We start from the raw sequence: 18,280 nt of genomic DNA on the forward strand, positions 1-18,280 counted from the left end.
AAAATGATGAATTTTGTCATTAATTTTGCAGAGAAAAATTCCAATTATTATTGTAATATTGCCCCAAAAAAATGTGTTTTCTTATAAAACTGACTTTTGTTCACCAAAATGACGAATCTTTTCATAAAATTGCCAACATGTTAAGCTTTTCTTGTAAAATTGCGACTGTTATTGAGTAAGATTCCAACTTTTATCATAATATTGCACAAATGTTCCGTTTTTCTTGTAAAATTGCGACTGTTATTGAGTAAGATTCCAACTTTTATCACAACATGGCCAGCTTTTTTGTTGTCCTTGTAAATTAGTGAAAACTTTTTGGGGTAAAATGATGAATTTTGTCATTAATTTTGCGGAGAAAAATTCCAATTATTATTATAATATTGCCCAAAAAAATTGTTTTCTGATAAAACTGTGACTTTTGCTCACCAAAATGACGACTCTTTTCATAAAATTGCCAAAATGTTGAGCTTTTCTTGTAAAATTGCGACTGTTATTGAGTAAGATTCCAACTTTTATCATAATATTGCACAAATGTTCCGTTTTTCTTGTAAAATTGTGACTGTTTTTGAGTAAGATTCCAACTTTTATCACAACATGGCCAGCTTTTTTGTTGTCCTTGTAAAATAGTGACAACTTTTTTGAGTAAAATGATGACTTTTGTCATTAATTTTGCAGAGAAAAATTCCAATTATTATTATATTGCCAAAAATTTTTTGTTTTCTTATAAAACTGTGACTTTTGTTCACCAAAATGACGACTCTTTTCATAAAATTGCCAAAATGTTAAGCTTTTCTTGTAAAATTGCGACTGTTATTAAGATTCAACTTTTATCATAATATTGCACAAATGTTCTGTTTTTCTTGTAAAATTGTGACTGTTATTGAGTAAGATTCCAACTTTTATCACAACATGGCCAGCTTTTTTGTTGTCCTTGTAAAATAGTGACAACTTTTTTGAGTAAAATGATGAATTTTGTCATTAATTTTGCAGAGAAAAATTCCAATTACTATTATAATATTGCCCAAAAAAATTGGTTTTCTTATAAAACTGTGACTTTTGTTCACCAAAATGACGACTCTTTTCATAAAATTGCCAAAATGTTAAGCTTTTCTTGTAAAATTGCGACTGTTATTGAGTAAGATTCCAACTTTTATCACAACATGGCCAGCTTTTTTGTTGTCCTTGTAAAATAGTGAAAACATTTTTGAGTAAAATGATGACTTTTGTCATTAATTTTGCAGAGAAAAATTCCAATTACTATTATAATATTGCCCAAAAAAATTGGTTTTCTTATAAAACTGTGACTTTTGTTCACCAAAATGACGACTCTTTTCATAAAATTGCCAAAATGTTAAGCTTTTCTTTTAAAATTTGCGACTGTTATTGAGTAAGATTCCAACTTTTATCATAATATTGCACAAATGTTCCGTTTTTCTTGTAAAATTGTGACTGTTATTGAGTAAGATTCCAACTTTTATCACAGTATGGCCAGCTTTTTTGTTGTCCTTGTAAAATAGTGACAACTTTTTGGGTAAAATGATGACTTTTGTCATTAATTTTGCAGAGAAAAATTCCAATTATTATTGGGATATGGCCCAAAAATTTTAGTTTTCTTATAAAACTGACTTTTGTTCACCAAAATGACGACTTCTTTCATAAAATTGCCAACATGTTAAGCTTTTATTGTAAAATTGCGACTGTTATTGAGTAAGATTCCAACTTTTATCACAATATGGCCAGTTTTTTTGTTGTCCTTGTAAAATAGTGAAAACATTTTTGAGTAAAATGATAACTTTTGTCACTAATTTTGCAGAGAAAAATTCCAATATTATTATAATATGGCCAAAAATGTTTTTGTTTTCTTATAAAACTGTGACTTTTGTTTACCAAAATGACGGACTCTTTTCATAAAATTGCCAAAATGTTAAGCTTTTCTTTTAAAATTTGCGACTGTTATTGAGTAAGATTCCAACTTTTATCATAATATTGCACAAATGTTCCGTTTTTCTTGTAAAATTGTGACTGTTTTTGAGTAAGATTCCAACTTTTAACACAACAGGGCCAGATTTTTTGTTGTCCTTGTAAAATAGTGAAAACTTTTTGGGGTAAAATTATGAATTTTGTCATTAATTTTGCAGAGAAAAATTCCAATTATTATTGTCAAAATTTTTTAGTTTTCTAATAAAACTGTGACTTTTGTTCACCAAAATGACGACTCTTTTCATAAAATTGCCAAAATATTAAGCTTTTCTTGTAAAATTGCGACTGTTATTGAGTAAGATTCCAACTTTTGTCATAATATTGCACAAATGTTCCGTTTTTCTTGTAAAATTGCGACTGTTATTGAGTAAGATTCCAACTTTTATCACAACATGGCCAGCTTTTTTGTTGTCCTTGTAAAATAGTGACAACTTTTTTGAGTAAAAGGATGACTTTTGTCATTAATTTTGCAGAGAAAAATTCCAATTATTATTATAACATGGCCAATTTTTTTTGGTTTTCTTATAAAACTGTGACTTTTGTTCACCAAAATGACGACGCTTTTCATAAAAATTGCCAAAATGTTAAGCTTTTCTTGTAAAATTGCGACTGTTATTGAGTAAGATTCCAACTTTTAACACAACATGGCCAGCTTTTTTGTTGTCCTTGTAAAATAGTGACAACTTTTTTGAGTAAAATGATGACTTTTGTCATTAATTTTGCAGAGAAAAATTCCAATTATTATTGTAATATTGCCAAAATGTTTTAGTTTTCTTATAAAACTGTGACTTTTGTTCACCAAAATGACGACTCTTTTCATAAAATTGCCAAAATGTTAAGCTTTTCTTGTAAAATTGCGACTGTTATTGAGTAAGATTCCAACTTTTATCACAATATGGCCAGTCTTTTTTGTTGTCCTTTTAAAATAGTGAAAACTTTTTTGAGTAAAATGATGAATTTTTTCATAAATTTTGCAGAGAAAAATTCCAATTATTATTATAATATTGCCCCAAAAAATGTGTTTTCTTATAAAACTGACTTTTGTTCACCAAAATGACGACTCTTTTCATAAAATTGCCAAAATGTTAAGCTTTTCTTGTAAAATTGCGACTGTTATTAAGTAAGATTCCAACTTTTAACACAATAGGGCCAGCTTTTTTGTTGTCCTTGTAAAATAGTGAAAACTTTTTTGAGTAAAATGATGACTTTTGTCATTAATTTTGCAGAGAAAAATTCCAATTATTATTATAATATGGCCAACAAATTTTTTGTTTTCTTATAAAACTGTGACTTTGTTCACCAAAATGACGACTCTTTTCATAAAATTGCCAAAATGTTAAGCTTTTCTTTTAAAATTTGCGACTGTTATTGAGTAAGATTCCAACTTTTGTCATAATATTGCACAAATGTTCCGTTTTTCTTGTAAAATTGCGACTGTTATTGAGTAAGATTCCAACTTTTAACACAACATGGCCAGCTTTTTTGTTGTCCTTGTAAAATAGTGACAACTTTTTTGAGTAAAATGATGACTTTTGTCATTAATTTTGCAGAGAAAAATTCCAATTATTATTGTAATATTGCCAAAATGTTTTAGTTTTCTTATAAAACTGTGACTTTTGTTCACCAAAATGACGACTCTTTTCATAAAATTGCCAAAATGTTAAGCTTTTCTTGTAAAATTGCAATTGTTATTGAGTAAGATTCCAACTTTTATCATAATATTGCACAAATGTTCCGTTTTTCTTGTAAAATTGTGACTGTTATTGAGTAAGATTCCAACTTTTATCACAACATGGCCAGCTTTTTTGTTGTCCTTGTAAAATAATGAAAACATTTTTGAGTAAAATGATGACTTTTGTCACCAATTTTGCAGAGAAAAATTCCATTTATTATTATAATATGGCCCCAAAATTTTTCGTTTTCTTATAAAACTGTGACTTTTGTTCACCAAAATGACGACTCTTTTCATAAAATTGCCAAAATGTTAAGCTTCTCTTGTAAAATTGCGACTGTTATTGAGTAAGATTCCAACTTTTATCATAATATTGCACAAATGTTCCGTTTTTCTTGTAAAATTGCGACTATTATTGAGTAAGATTCCAAATTTTATCACAATATGGCCAGCTTTTTTGTTGTCTTTGTAAAATAGTGACAACTTTTTTGAGTAAAATGATTACTTTTGTCATTAATTTTGCAGAGAAAAATTCCAATTATTATTATAATATTGCCCCAAAAAAAATTGTTTTCTTATAAAACTGTGACTTTTGTTCACCAAAATGACGACTCTTTTCATAAAATTGCCAAAATGTTAAGCTTTTCTTGTAAAATTGCGACTGTTATTGAGTAAGATTCCAACTTTTATCATAATATTGCACAAATGTTCCGTTTTTCTTGTAAAATTGTGACTGTTATTGAGTAAGATTCCAACTTTTATCACAACATGGCCAGCTTTTTTGGAGTAAAATGATGACTTTTGTCATTAATTTTGCAGAGAAAAATTCCAATTATTATTGTAATATTGCCAAAATGTTTTAGTTTTCTTATAAAACTGACTTTTTTTCACCAAATTGATGACTCTTTTCATAACATTTCCAAAATGTTAAGCTTTTCTCGTAAAATTGCAACTGGTATTGAGTAAGATTCCAACTTTTATCATAATATTGCACAAATGTTCCGTTTTTCTTGTAAAATTGCGACTGTTATTGAGTAAGATTCCAACTTTTATCACAATATGGCCAGCTTTTTTTTGTCCTTGTAAAATAGTGAAAACTTCCAAGTAAAATGATGACTTTTGTCATTAATTTTGCAGAGAAAAATTCCAATTATTATAATATTGCCCAAAAAAAATTGTTTTCTTATAAAACTGTGACTTTTGTTCACCAAAATGACGACTCTTTTCATAAATTTGCCAAAACGTTAAGCTTTTCTTGTAAAATTGCGACTGTTATTGAGTAAGATTCCAACCTTTATCACAATATGGCCAGCTTTTTTGTTGTCCTTGTAAAATAGTGACAACTTTTTTGAGTAAAATGATGACTTTTGTCATAATTTTGCAGAGAAAAATTCCAATTATTGTTATAATATTGCCAGCATTTTGTAGTTTTCTTATAAAACTGTGAATTCTCTTCACCAAAATGACGACTCCTTTCATAAAATTGCCAAAATGTTAAGCTTTTCTTGTAAAATTGCGATGTTATTGAGTAAGATTCCAACTTTTAACACAATATTGCACAAATGTTCCGTTTTTCTTGTAAAATTGCGACTGTTATTGAGTAAGATTCCAACTTTTATCACAACATGGCCAGCTTTTTTGTTGTCCTTGTAAAATAGTGACAACTTTTTGGGGTAAAATGATGACTTTTGTCATTAATTTTGCAAAGAAAAATTCCAATTATTGTTATAATATTGCCAGCAATTTTTAGTTTTCTTATAAAACTGTGACTTTTCTTCACCAAAATGACGACTCTTTTCATAAAATTGCCAAAATGTTCCGTTTTTCTTTTAAAATTTGCGACTGTTATTGAGTAAGATTCCAACTTTTATCACAACATGGCCAGCTTTTTTGTTGTCCTTGTAAAATAGTGACAACTTTTTTTGAGTAAAATGATGACTTTTGTCACTAATTTTGCAGAGAAAAATTCCAATTACTATTATAATATTGCCCCAAAAAAATTGTTTTCTTATAAAACTGTGACTTTTGTTCACCAAAATGACGACTCTTTTCATAAAATTGCCAAAATGTTAAGCTTTTCTTGTAAAATTGTGACTGTTATTGAGTAAGATTCCAACTTTTATCACAATATGGCCAGCTTTTTGTTGTCCTTGTAAAATAGTGAAAACTTTGAGAAAAATGATGACTTTTGTCATTAATTTTGCAGAGAAAAATTCCAATTATTGTTATAATATTGCCAGCAATTTTTAGTTTTCTTATAAAACTGTGACTTTTGTTCACCAAAATGACGACTTTTTTCATAAAATTGCCAAAACGTTAAGCTTTTCTTGTAAAATTGCGACTGTTATTGAGTAAGATTCCAACTTTTATCACAATATGGCCAGCTTTTTTGTTGTCCTTGTAAAATAGTGAAAACTTTTTGGGGTAAAATGATGAATTTTGTCATTAATTTTGCAGAGAAAAATTCCAATTATTATTGTCAAAATTTTTTAGTTTTCTAATAAAACTGTGACTTTTGTTCACCAAAATGACGACTCTTTTCATAAAATTGCCAAAATATTAAGCTTTTCTTGTAAAATTGCGACTGTTATTGAGTAAGATTCCAACTTTTGTCATAATATTGCACAAATGTTCCGTTTTTCTTGTAAAATTGCGACTGTTATTAAGTAAGATTCCAACTTTTATCACAATATGGCCAGCTTTTTTGTTGTCCTTGTAAAATAGTGACAACTTTTTTGAGTAAAATGATGACTTTTGTCATTAATTTTGCAGAGAAAAATTCCAATTATTATTATAACATGGCCAAATTTTTTTGGTTTTCTTATAAAACTGTGACTTTTGTTCACCAAAATGACGACTCTTTTCATAAAATTGCCAAAATGTTAAGCTTTTCTTTTAAAATTTGTGACTGTTATTGAGTAAGATACCAACTTTTATCATAATATTGCACAAATGTTCTGTTTTTCTTGTAAAATTGCGACAGTTATTGAGTAAGATTCCAACTTTTATCACAATATGGCCAGCTTTTTTGTTGTCCTTGTAAAATAGTGAAAACTTCCGAGTAAAATGATGACTTTTGTCATTAATTTTGCAGAGAAAAATTCCAATTATTATTGTAATATTGCCAAAATGTTTTCGTCTTCTTATAAAACTGACTTTTCTTCACCAAAATGACGACTCTTTTCATAAAATTGCCAAAATGTTAAGCTTTTCTTGTAAAATTGCGACTGTTATTGAGTAAGATTCCAACTTTTGTCATAATATTGCACAAATGTTCCGTTTTTCTTGTAAAATTGCGACTGTTATTAAGTAAGATTCCAACTTTTATCACAAAATGGCCAGCTTTTTTGTTGTCCTTGTAAAATAGTGAAAACTTCCGAGTAAAATGATGACTTTTGTCATTAATTTTGCAGAGAAAAATTCCAATTATTATTATAATATTGCCAACATTTTTAGTTTTCTTATAAAACTGTGACTTTTGTTCACCAAAATGACGACTCTTTTCATAACATTTCCAAAATGTTAAGCTTTTGTTGTAAATTTGCGACTGTTATTGAGTACATTTCTAACTTTTTTCACAATATTGCACAAATGTTCCGTTTTTCTTGTAAAATGTTGACTTGCGTTGAGTAAAATTACGACTTTTATTATAACACTGCCAAAATTCTACATTTTTCCTGTGAAACTGACGTTTTTCTTGTGAAATTCCAACTCATTTTTCACAACAAGTTTTTTTATAGTTGCATCAGTACCCCCCGCCACCCCGAAAAGGACAAGCAGTAGAAAATGGATGGATGGATGGATAGTTTGTATATATTATTAATGTTGAAAATACACATCTTAAGAAAGGATGATCCTCAAGAGGTAGGCATTTTTCTCAGGTCTCAAGAAGGTCAGAAATACACGAATGTGTGTGAGCGTGTGTTTGAATGTGTGTGTGTGTGTGTGTGTGTGTGTGTGTGTGTGTGTGTGTGTGAGCGTGTGTGTGTGTGTGTGTGTGTGTGTGTGTGTGTGTGTGTGTGTGTGTGTAAAACCCTGCAGCCTTCGGTCACTGGGAGCTGCTGATCTATTATTTAGGAGAGGCTCATAGCCCGAGATGCTCATGGGCACTTCAGGCATGAGAGTTTAAGGGCCTGGAGATGCAGAGATAAGCAGTTTCAGGTTGTTGTTTAACGGCATGCGTTTGTGTAGCATTCTGTCTTCGGTCTGTGCTTCGTCAATGAGTCTCTTAAAGGGGAACATTATTACAATTTCAAAAGGGTAAAATACAATAAAAATCAGTTCCCAGTGGCTTGTTGTATTTTTTGATGTTCAAACTGATAAACAAAATGTTTTTTGTGCATATAATCATTAACTTTAGAATTTGATGCCAGCAACACGCGACAAAGAAGTTGGGAAAGGTGGCAATAAATACTGAAAAAGTCGAGGAATGCTCATCAAACACTTATATGGAACATCCCACAGGTGTGCAGGCTAATTGGGAACAGGTGGGTGCCATGATTGGGTATAAAAACAGCTTCCCCAAAAAAATGCTCAGTCTTTCACAAGAAAGGATGGGGTGAGGTACACCCCTTTGTCCACAACTGTGTGAGCAAACAGTTTAAGAACAACGTTTCTCAAAGTGAAATTGCAAGAAATTTAGGGATTTCAACATCTACGCTCCATGATATCATCAAAAGGTTCAGAGAATCTGGACAAATCACTCCAAACCAACATTGAATGACCGTGACCTTCCATCCCTCAGACGGCACTGTATCAAAAATCGACATCAATCTCTAAAGGATATCACCACATGAGCTCAGGAACATCAATCAATCAATCAATCAATGATCATTTATATAGCCCTAAATCACTAGTGTCTCAAAGGGCTGCACAAACCACAACACAAACCACTATGACATCCTTGGTAGGCCCTTCACTTCAGAAAACCCCTGTCACTAAACACAGTTAAATACGCTAAATACACTTGGTATTTAGTGTATAAATAAAAAATAAATAAAAGAAGATCACTAGCGCCCTCTACCACAAGGAGGCGGGAGTCATTTAATGACTCATATTTGACACACGCAGCTACGGTATATTAATAAAACTTAGCTGCTTACTGTTCTTTTTAGCATCTTCAATAGCTTGGACCTTAAATCCTACTGAATAGCTCTTAATCTTCTTCCCTTTATGCGATTTCAAATGATTGAAATCAGCCTCCTCCATTTTGAAAATGATGACAGGGGAAGTGTCACTCGTGACGTGACGAGTTTGACCCGGTGGTAATATCAATCAATCAATCAATGTTTACTTATATAGCCCTAAATCACTAGTGTCTCAAAGGGCTGCACAAACCACAACACAAACCACTATGACATCCTTGGTAGGCCCTTCACTTCAGAAAACCCCTGTCACTAAACACAGTTAAATACGCTAAATACACTTGGTTTTTAGTGTATAAATAAAAAATAAATAAAAATAAATTATATATAAGTATAAATAAATAAAATACAAATAAATAAATACATACAGTTGGTCGCTACATCTGTAAGTGCAAGTTAAAGCTCTATTATGCAAAGCGAAAGCCATTTATCAACAACATCCAGAAACGCCGCCGGCTTCTCTGGGCCCGAGATCATTGAAGATGGTCTGATCCAAAGTGGAAAAGTGTTCTGTGGTCTGACGAGTCCACATTTCTAATTGTTTTTGAAATATTCGACATCGTGTCATCCGGACCAAAGGGGAAGCGAACCATCCAGACTGTTATCGACGCAAAGTTGAAAAGCCAGCATGTGTGATGGTATGGGGGTGCATTAGTGCCCAAGGCATGGGTAACTTACACATCTGTGAAGGCACCATTAATGCTGAAAGGTACATATGGGTTTTGGAACAACGTATATTGCCATCTAAGCGCCGTCTTTTTCATGGACGCCCCTGCTTATTTCAGCAAGACAATGCCAAGCCACATTCAGCACGTGTTACAACAGCGTGGCTTTGTAAAAAAAAGAGTACAGGTACTTTCCTGGCCCGCCTGCAGTCCAGACCTGTCTCCCATGGAAAATGTGTGGAACATTATGAAGCGTTAAATACGACAGCAGCGACTGAAGCTCTACATAAAACAAGAATGGGAAAGAATTCCACTTTCAAAGCTTCAACAATTAGTCTCCTCAGTTCCCAAACGTTTATTGAGTGTTGTTAAAAGGAAAGGCCATGTAACACAGTGGTAAAAATGCCCCTCTGATAACTTTTTTTCAATGTGTTGCTGCCATTTCATTTTAAGTTAATGATTATTTGCACAAAAAAAAAAATGAAGTTTCTCAGTTGGAACATGAAATATCTTGTCTTTGCAGTGCATTCAATTGAATATAAGTTGGAAAGGATTCGCAAATCATTGTATTCTGCTTTTATTTACCATTAACACAACTTCAATGATTTGGGGTTTTGTAGTTATGGATCAGACCTGTTTATCTATTTTTATGGAGGAATGTAGGCAATCATAGAACTGGCATCAAATGTTATTAAAAAACGTAATGATTTAGCATCGAGAAACGATTCTGAATCGAATCGTTAATTCTGTCTCTGTTGGATTCCTTGCTTCTTGTCTTGTTTAACAGATGTCATCAGTGTTAGAACCTGACAGATGTGCAATGCACTTGGCGTCTCTGTCTCCAGCCAAATATATCAAACAGCACATGAAGGTGTTCTCTTTGTTTGATGTATTGTAATCCACAGAAAGATTTTGTCTTGACCCGAGAGCCACAAAGCGGAAGAGGAAGCAGGACCTGTCCAAGCTCCAGGCACCTCTTCTTTGAACTGTTTTATGACCTTTTCTTGGAACTGTTTTTAATCGAAAATCAATATTACCGTATTTCCTTGAATTTCCGCCGGGTATATAGTATGCACCTGCCTAGAATTACTGCCGGGTCAAACCCGTTTTGCTAAATAATTAGCACATGCTTTGCATTACCGCCAGCTCAGGATTAACGCCGGGTCAAACTCGTTTCACAAAATATTATTTTTAATAGCGCATGTCTAGAATTTCCGCTGGGTCAAACTCGTTTTGCAAAATAATTAGCATATGCCTAGAATTTCCACCGGGTCAAACTCGTCACGTCACGAGTGACACTTCACCTGTCATCATTTTCAAAATGGAGGAGGCTGATTTCAATCATTTGAAATCAAATTAAGAGCTATTCAGTAGGATTTGAGGTCCAAGCTATTGAATATGCTAAAAAGAACAGTAAGCAGCTATGTTTTATTAATATACTGTAGCTGCGTGTGTCAAATATGAGTCATTAAATGACTCCCGCCTCCTGGTGGTAGAGGGCGCTCGTGATCCTTCTGGCGACTACTCGGCTGCAGAAGAAGTGACAACAAGCAGCGATCGTTGATTTTTTCCTCTCGCTTGCACTTTTAACATGGAGGATTACATATCTAAAATAAAACAGTTTTCTAAACTGGACTTTCAATCCATGCAGGAAGTAATAAAAGAAGACGGCGTGGCACAGTGGGAGAGTGGCCGTGTGCAAACCGAGGGTCACTGGTTCAAATCCCCCCTAGAACCAACCTCGTCACGTCCGTTGTGTCCTGAGCAAGACACTTCACCCTTGCTCCTGATGGGTGCTGGTTGGCGCCTTGCATGGCAGCTCCCTCCATCAGTGTGTGAATGTGTGTGTGAATGTGGAAGTAGTGTCAAAGCGCTTTGAGTACCTTGAAGGTAGAAAAGCGCTATACAAGTACAACCCATTTATTTATTTATCTCCATCGAGACAGAGAGACTTTTAAAACTGAAGAAAGATAAGGAAGACTTCTATAAACAAGTTATCGATGCTTTTGATCAGAAGGAGCTGCGCATGGACTTCATTTATAAGTAAAGGTAAGACCATAATAACGTTTTTTTTAATTAAATGTGCTTTTCATGATGGTATCCTTACATCACACTCAAATTTATAAGCGCAGGCCTAAATGCCTTTGGTAAACGCCGGAGTGAGAAGAGGTTTTAAATCAATTAGCGCCCTGGCGGCAATTCAAGGAAATATGGAATGCTATTGCATCCGGTCTCCCATTGGGGGAGTGGGGGGGGGGGGGGGGGGGGGGGGTGTCGCCCACATCTGCGGTCCTCTCCAAGGTTTCTCATAGTCATTCTCATCGACGTCCCACTAGGTTTTTCCTTGCTGCGTTTTTCCTGAACCGCGGACGTTGTTGTGGCTTGTGCAGCCCTTTGAGACACTTGTGATTTAGGGCTATATAAGTAAACATTGATTGATTGATTGACGTGTAGTGGAAGAATTTCTGTTTCCTAGGGTTACCTCTCAACTGAATGCATTGGGAGGGACACGACATAAGAGGTCAAGTCACCCTGACCAAGTGCTAGTTCTGTTGTGGGGTAATATTTGAACATTTGGACAGTTCCATAAGTTGTTATTTTACAATCAGGCCACCAGGGAGCGTATAAATAAGAAGGGAAGACCAAGCCTGGTGTGCGCTCTTTCTTAATTCCTTCACGAGGGTTCACCATCTAAGGTCTCATGAGACACTGTCTGTAATCATATCGATTCAATCCAACTTTGTACTATCTGATTATGAGTAAATAAAACTGTTGTAACAAACTCTCTATTGTTACTGTTTAAGATCCGGACTTTTCTACCACATAAAATTGGCGTCACGAACAGGATCTAAAGGTCCCCTGGTTCTGTCCCGGATTTCGGCATAAGAGGTCAAGTCACCCTGACCAAGTGCTAGTTCTGTTCTGGGGTAATATTTGAACATTAGGACAGTTTCATAAGTTGTTGTGCTACAATCAGGCCACCAGGGAGCGTATAAATAAGAAGGGAAAACCAAGCCTGGTGTGCGCTCTTTCTTAATTCCTTCATGAGGGTTCACCATCTAAGGTCTCATGAGACACTGTCTGTAATCATATCGATTCAATCCAACTTTGTACTATCTGATTATGAGTATATAAAACTGTTGTAACAAACTCTCTATTGTTCCTGTTTAAGATCCGGACTTTTGTACCACATAAAATTGGCGTCACGAACAGGATCTAAAGGTCCCTGGTTCTGTCCCGGGTTTTGGCACAATAGACGTATGTCCATAAAGTACGTCCTCAAAAGTCTCAATAGGGCACGAAGAGAAAGTGGTTTATGTCAGCCCTGTGGTATCAGACTGGCTTGCTTGGGACCCCAACTGACCGGGAACCAGTTTATCCACTTCCAACTTATATAATGTTTTGCTTAAAGTCCTTCAAATGATAATCTTCCCCCCAAAAGCCTTCTCAGCATTCCTCTGCTCTAAGTAGCGGACATCCCGATTTCATGGCTGACCTTCACGTTCCCGTCAGAACTGTGAAGTCGACCCTCGGTTTTGTTCGACGGCAACGTTAAAAACAGGACTCCTCCTCGCTGATTTTTAATTCAAAACAGCTCAGCAACTTTCAATTCCCCAAAACTCTCTGAGAGCTGAAAGATATGTCGTTATTTCCTGGAAATCCCCCCCGGGACCCGAGCTGCGAGCGAGACTCTTGAGCCGCGTGGAATAAAAGAACATCGTTGTGGCGTTTGGACAGCTCCGAGTTTAGCCTCGTGGGAGACCTTGTACACAAATTTGCAGAGCTGATGAAACACCGAGTGCAAGGACTCGAGGCAGGGGGTCGGCCACCCGAAATTAGTTTGGAAACGCAAAAAATTAAAAGCCTTATATAAGTGTTATAATGAAGATAATACATGATGTAAGTGTCTATATTAGTTATATTAGCCTACTATCAAAATGACTTTAAAAGTATTATATAGGTCTTATCATGAAGTAAGTGTCTATATCACTTATATTAGCCTACTATCAAAATGACTATAAAAGTCTTATATAAGTGTTATAATGAAGACAACACATGATGTAAGTGTCTATATTAGCCTACTATCAAAATGACTATAAAAGTCTAATATAAGTGTTATAAGGAAAGCAACACATGATGTAAGTGTCTATATTAGCTATATTGGCCTACTATCAAAATGGCTTTAAAAGTCTTATATAAGTGTTATAAGGAATGCAACACATGATGTAAGTGTCTATATTAGCCTACTACCAAAATGACTTTAAAAGTCTTATATAAGTCCTGTCATGAAGGCAATACATGATGTAAGTGTCTCTATTAATTATGTTAGCCTACTATCAAAATGACTATAAAAGTCGTGTGTAAGTGTTATATTGAAGAAAACACATGATGTAAGTGTCTATTTTAGTTGTATTCGCCTACTATCAAAATGACTTTAAAAGATCTACATAAGTGATATAGTGAAGGAAACACATGTTGTAAGTGTCTATATTAACTTACTATCAAAATGACTTTAAAATTCTTATATAAGTGTTATAAGGAATGCAACACATGATGTAAGTGTCTATATTAGCCTACTATCAAAATGACTTTAAAAGCCTTATATAAGTGTTATAATGAAGGCAACACATGATGTAAGTGTCTACATTAGCCTACTAAATGACTTTAAAAGTCTTGTATAAGTGTTTTAAGGAAGGCAACACATGATGTAAGTGTCTATATTAGCCTACTATCAAAATGACTATAAAAGTCTAATGTAAGTGTTATAAGGAAGGCAACACATGATGCAAGTGTCTATATTAGCCTACTATCAAAATGACTTTAAAAGTCTTATATAAGTCCTATCATGAAGGCAATACATGATGTAAGTGTCTCTATTAATTATGTTAGCCTACTATCAAAATGACTATAAAAGTCGTGTGTAAGTGTTATAAGGAAGGCAACACATGATGTAAGTGTCTATATTAGCCTACTATCAAAATGACTTTAAAAGTCATATATAAGTGTTATAATGAAGGCAACACATGATGTAAGTGTCTATATTAGCTACATTAGCCTACTATCAAAATGACGTTAAAAGCCTTATATAAGTGTTATAATGAAGGCAACACATGATGTAAGTGTCTACATTAGCTATATTGGCCTACTATCAAAATGGCTTTAAAAGTCTTATATAAGTGTTATAAGGAATGCAACAAATGATATAAGTGTCTATATTAGCCTACTATCAAAATGACTTTAAAAGTCTTATATAAGTCCTGTCATGAAGGCAATACATGATGTAAGTGTCTCTATTAATTATGTTAGCCTACTATCAAAATGACTATAAAAGTCGTGTGTAAGTGTTATATTGAAGAAAACACATGATGTAAGTGTCTATTTTAGTTGTATTCGCCTACTATCAAAATGACTTTAAAAGATCTACATAAGTGATATAGTGAAGGAAACACATGTTGTAAGTGTCTATATTAACTTACTATCAAAATGACTTTAAAAGTCTTATATAAGTCTTATAAGGAAGGCAACACATGATGTAAGTGTCTATATTAGCTATATTGGCCTACTATCAAAATGGCTTTAAAATTCTTATATAAGTGTTATAAGGAATGCAACACATGATGTAAGTGTCTATATTAGCCTACTATCAAAATGACTTTAAAAGTCTTATATAAGTGTTATAATGAAGGCAACACATGATGTAAGTGTCTACATTAGCCTACTAAATGACTTTAAAAGTCTTGTATAAGTGTTTTAAGGAAGGCAACACATGATGTAAGTGTCTATATTAGCCTACTATCAAAATGACTATAAAAGTCTAATGTAAGTGTTATAAGGAAGGCAACACATGATGCAAGTGTCTATATTAGCCTACTATCAAAATGACTTTAAAAGTCTTATATAAGTCCTATCATGAAGGCAATACATGATGTAAGTGTCTCTATCAATTATGTTAGCCTACTATCAAAATGACTATAAAAGTCGTATATAAGTGTTATAAGGAAGGCAACACATGATGTAAGTGTCTATATTAGCCTACTATCAAAATGAATATAAAAGTCTTATATGTGTTATAATGAAGAAAACACATGATGTGTCTATTTTAGTTGTATTCGCCTACTATCAAAATGACTTTAAAAGTCTTATGTAAGTGTTATAAGGAAGGCAACACATGATGTAAGTGTCTATATTAGCCTACTATCAAAATGACTTTAAAAGTCATATATAAGTGTTATAATGAAGGCAACACATGATGTAAGTGTCTATATTAGCTACATTAGCCTACTATCAAAATGACGTTAAAAGCCTTATATAAGTGTTATAATGAAGGCAACACATGATGTAAGTGTCTATATTAGCCTACTATCAAAATGACTTCAAAAGTCTTATACAAGTGTCATAATGAAGGCAACACATGATGTAAGTGTCTATATTAGCCTACTATCAAAATGACTTTAAAAGTCTTATATAAGTGTTATAATGAAGACAACACATGATGTAAGTGTCTATATTAGCCTACTCTCAAAATGACTTTAAAAGTCTTATATAAGTCCTATCATGAAGGCAATACATGATGTGTCTCTATTAATTATGTTAGCCTACTATCAAAATGACTATAAGAGTCGTATGTAAGTGTTATAATGAAGAAAACACATGATGTAAGTGTCTATTTTAGTTGTATTCGCCTACTATCAAAATGACTTTAAAAGTCATACTATTAAAAAGTCTACTATTAAATTACTATAAAAGTCTTATATAAGTGTTATAAGGAAGGCAACACATGATGTGTCTATATTAGCCTACTATCAAAATGACTTTAAAAGTCTTATATAAGTGTTATAATGAAGGCAACACATGATGTAAGTGTCTATATTAGCTATATTAGCCTACTATCAAAATGGTTTTCCAAATCTTATGTAAGTGTTATAACGAAGGCAACACATGATGTAAGTGTCTATATTAGCCTACTATCAAAATGACTTTAAAAGTCTTATATAAGTGTTATAACGAAGGCAACACATGATGTAAGTGTCTATATTAGCCTACTATCAAAATGACTTTAAAAGTCTTATATAAGTGTTATAATGAAGACAACACATGATGTAAGTGTCTATATTAGCCTATCAAAATGACTTTAAAAGTCTTATATAAGTGTTATAAGGAATGCAACACATGATGTGTCTCTATTAATTATGTTAGCCTACTCATCAAAATGACTATAATTATCGTATGTAAGTGTTATAATGAAGAAAACACATGATGTAAGTGTCTATTTTAGTTGTATTCGCCTACTATCAAAATGACTTTAAAAGTCATACATAAGTGTTATAAGGAACGCAACACACAATGTAAGTGTCTATATTAGCTATATTGGCCTACTATCAAAATGGCTTTAAAAGTCTTATATAAGTGTTATAAGGAAGGCAACACATGATGTAAGTGTCTATATTAGCCTACTATCAAAATGACTATAAAAGTCTTATATAAGTGTTATAATGAAGAAAACACATGATGTAAGTGTTTATTTTAGTTGTATTCGCCTACTATCAAAATGACTGTAAAAGTCTTGTGTAAGTGTTATAATGAAGACAACACATGATGTAAGTGTCTATATTAGCCTACTCTCAAAATGACTTTAAAAGTCTTATATAAGTCCTATCATGAAGGCAATACATGATGTAAGTGTCTCTATTAATTATGTTAGCCTACTATCAAAATGACTATAAGAGTCGTATGTAAGTGTTATAATGAAGAACACACATGATGTAAGTGTCTATTTTAGTTGTATTCGCCTACTATCAAAATGACTTTAAAAGTCTTATACAAGTGATATAATGAAGGAAACACATGATGTAAGTGTCTGTATTAGCCTACTATCAAAATGACTATAAAAGTCATATATAAGTGTTATAAGGAATGCAACACATGATGTAAGTGTCTATATTAGCCTACTATCAAAATGACTTTAAAAGTCTTGTATAAGTCCTATCATGAAGGCAATACATGATGTAAGTGTCTCTATTAATTATGTTAGCCTACTATCAAAATGACTATAATAGTCGTATGTAAGTGTTATAATGAAGAAAACACATGATGTAAGTGTCTATTTTAGTTGTATTCGCCTACTATCAAAATGACTTTAAAAGTCATACTATTAAAAAGTCTACTATTACATTACTATAAAAGTCTTATGTAAGTGTTATAAGGAAGGCAACATATGATGTAAGTGTCTATGTTAGCCTACTATCAAAATGACTTTAAAAGTCTTATATAAGTGTTATAATGAAGGCAACACATGATGTAAGTGTCTGTATTAGCTATATTAGCCTACTATCAAAATGGCTTTCCAAATCTTATTTAAGTGTTATAACGAAGGCAACACATGATGTAAGTGTCTATATTAGCATACTATTAATTTAGTATAAAAGTCTTATGTAAGTGTTATAAGGAAGGCAACATATGATGTGTCTATATTAGCCTACTATCAAAATGACTTTAAAAGTCTTATATAAGTGTTATAATGAAGGCAACACATGATGTAAGTGTCAATATTAGCTACATTAGCCTACTATCAAAATGACGTTAAAAGCCTTATATAAGTGTTATAATGAAGGCAACGCATGATGTAAGTGTCTGTATTCGTTGTATTCGCCTACTTTCAAAATTACTTTAAAAGTGTTATAAGGAAGCCAACATGTGATGTAAGTGTCTATATTAGCCTACTATCAAAATGACTCAGTGTCCCAGGCAGATAATGCCTGTAAATTACATGTTTAGAATGGCCAAAAGGTGTTCAACTGTAAGAAAACAGCAGGTTATCT

The 18,280-nt window shown here is 32.9% G+C and overlaps 1 protein-coding gene across 1 annotated transcript in view; it reads right to left on the reverse strand.

The window, feature by feature from the left end:
* LOC133564759 (F-BAR and double SH3 domains protein 2-like) overlaps positions 1 to 18,280 on the reverse strand; it is a 163,783-nt gene that overhangs the window by 81,025 nt on the left and 64,478 nt on the right.

Source organism: Nerophis ophidion, linkage group LG13 (genome assembly GCF_033978795.1).
Source record: "Nerophis ophidion isolate RoL-2023_Sa linkage group LG13, RoL_Noph_v1.0, whole genome shotgun sequence".
Classification (NCBI taxonomy): Eukaryota; Metazoa; Chordata; class Actinopteri; order Syngnathiformes; family Syngnathidae; genus Nerophis; species Nerophis ophidion.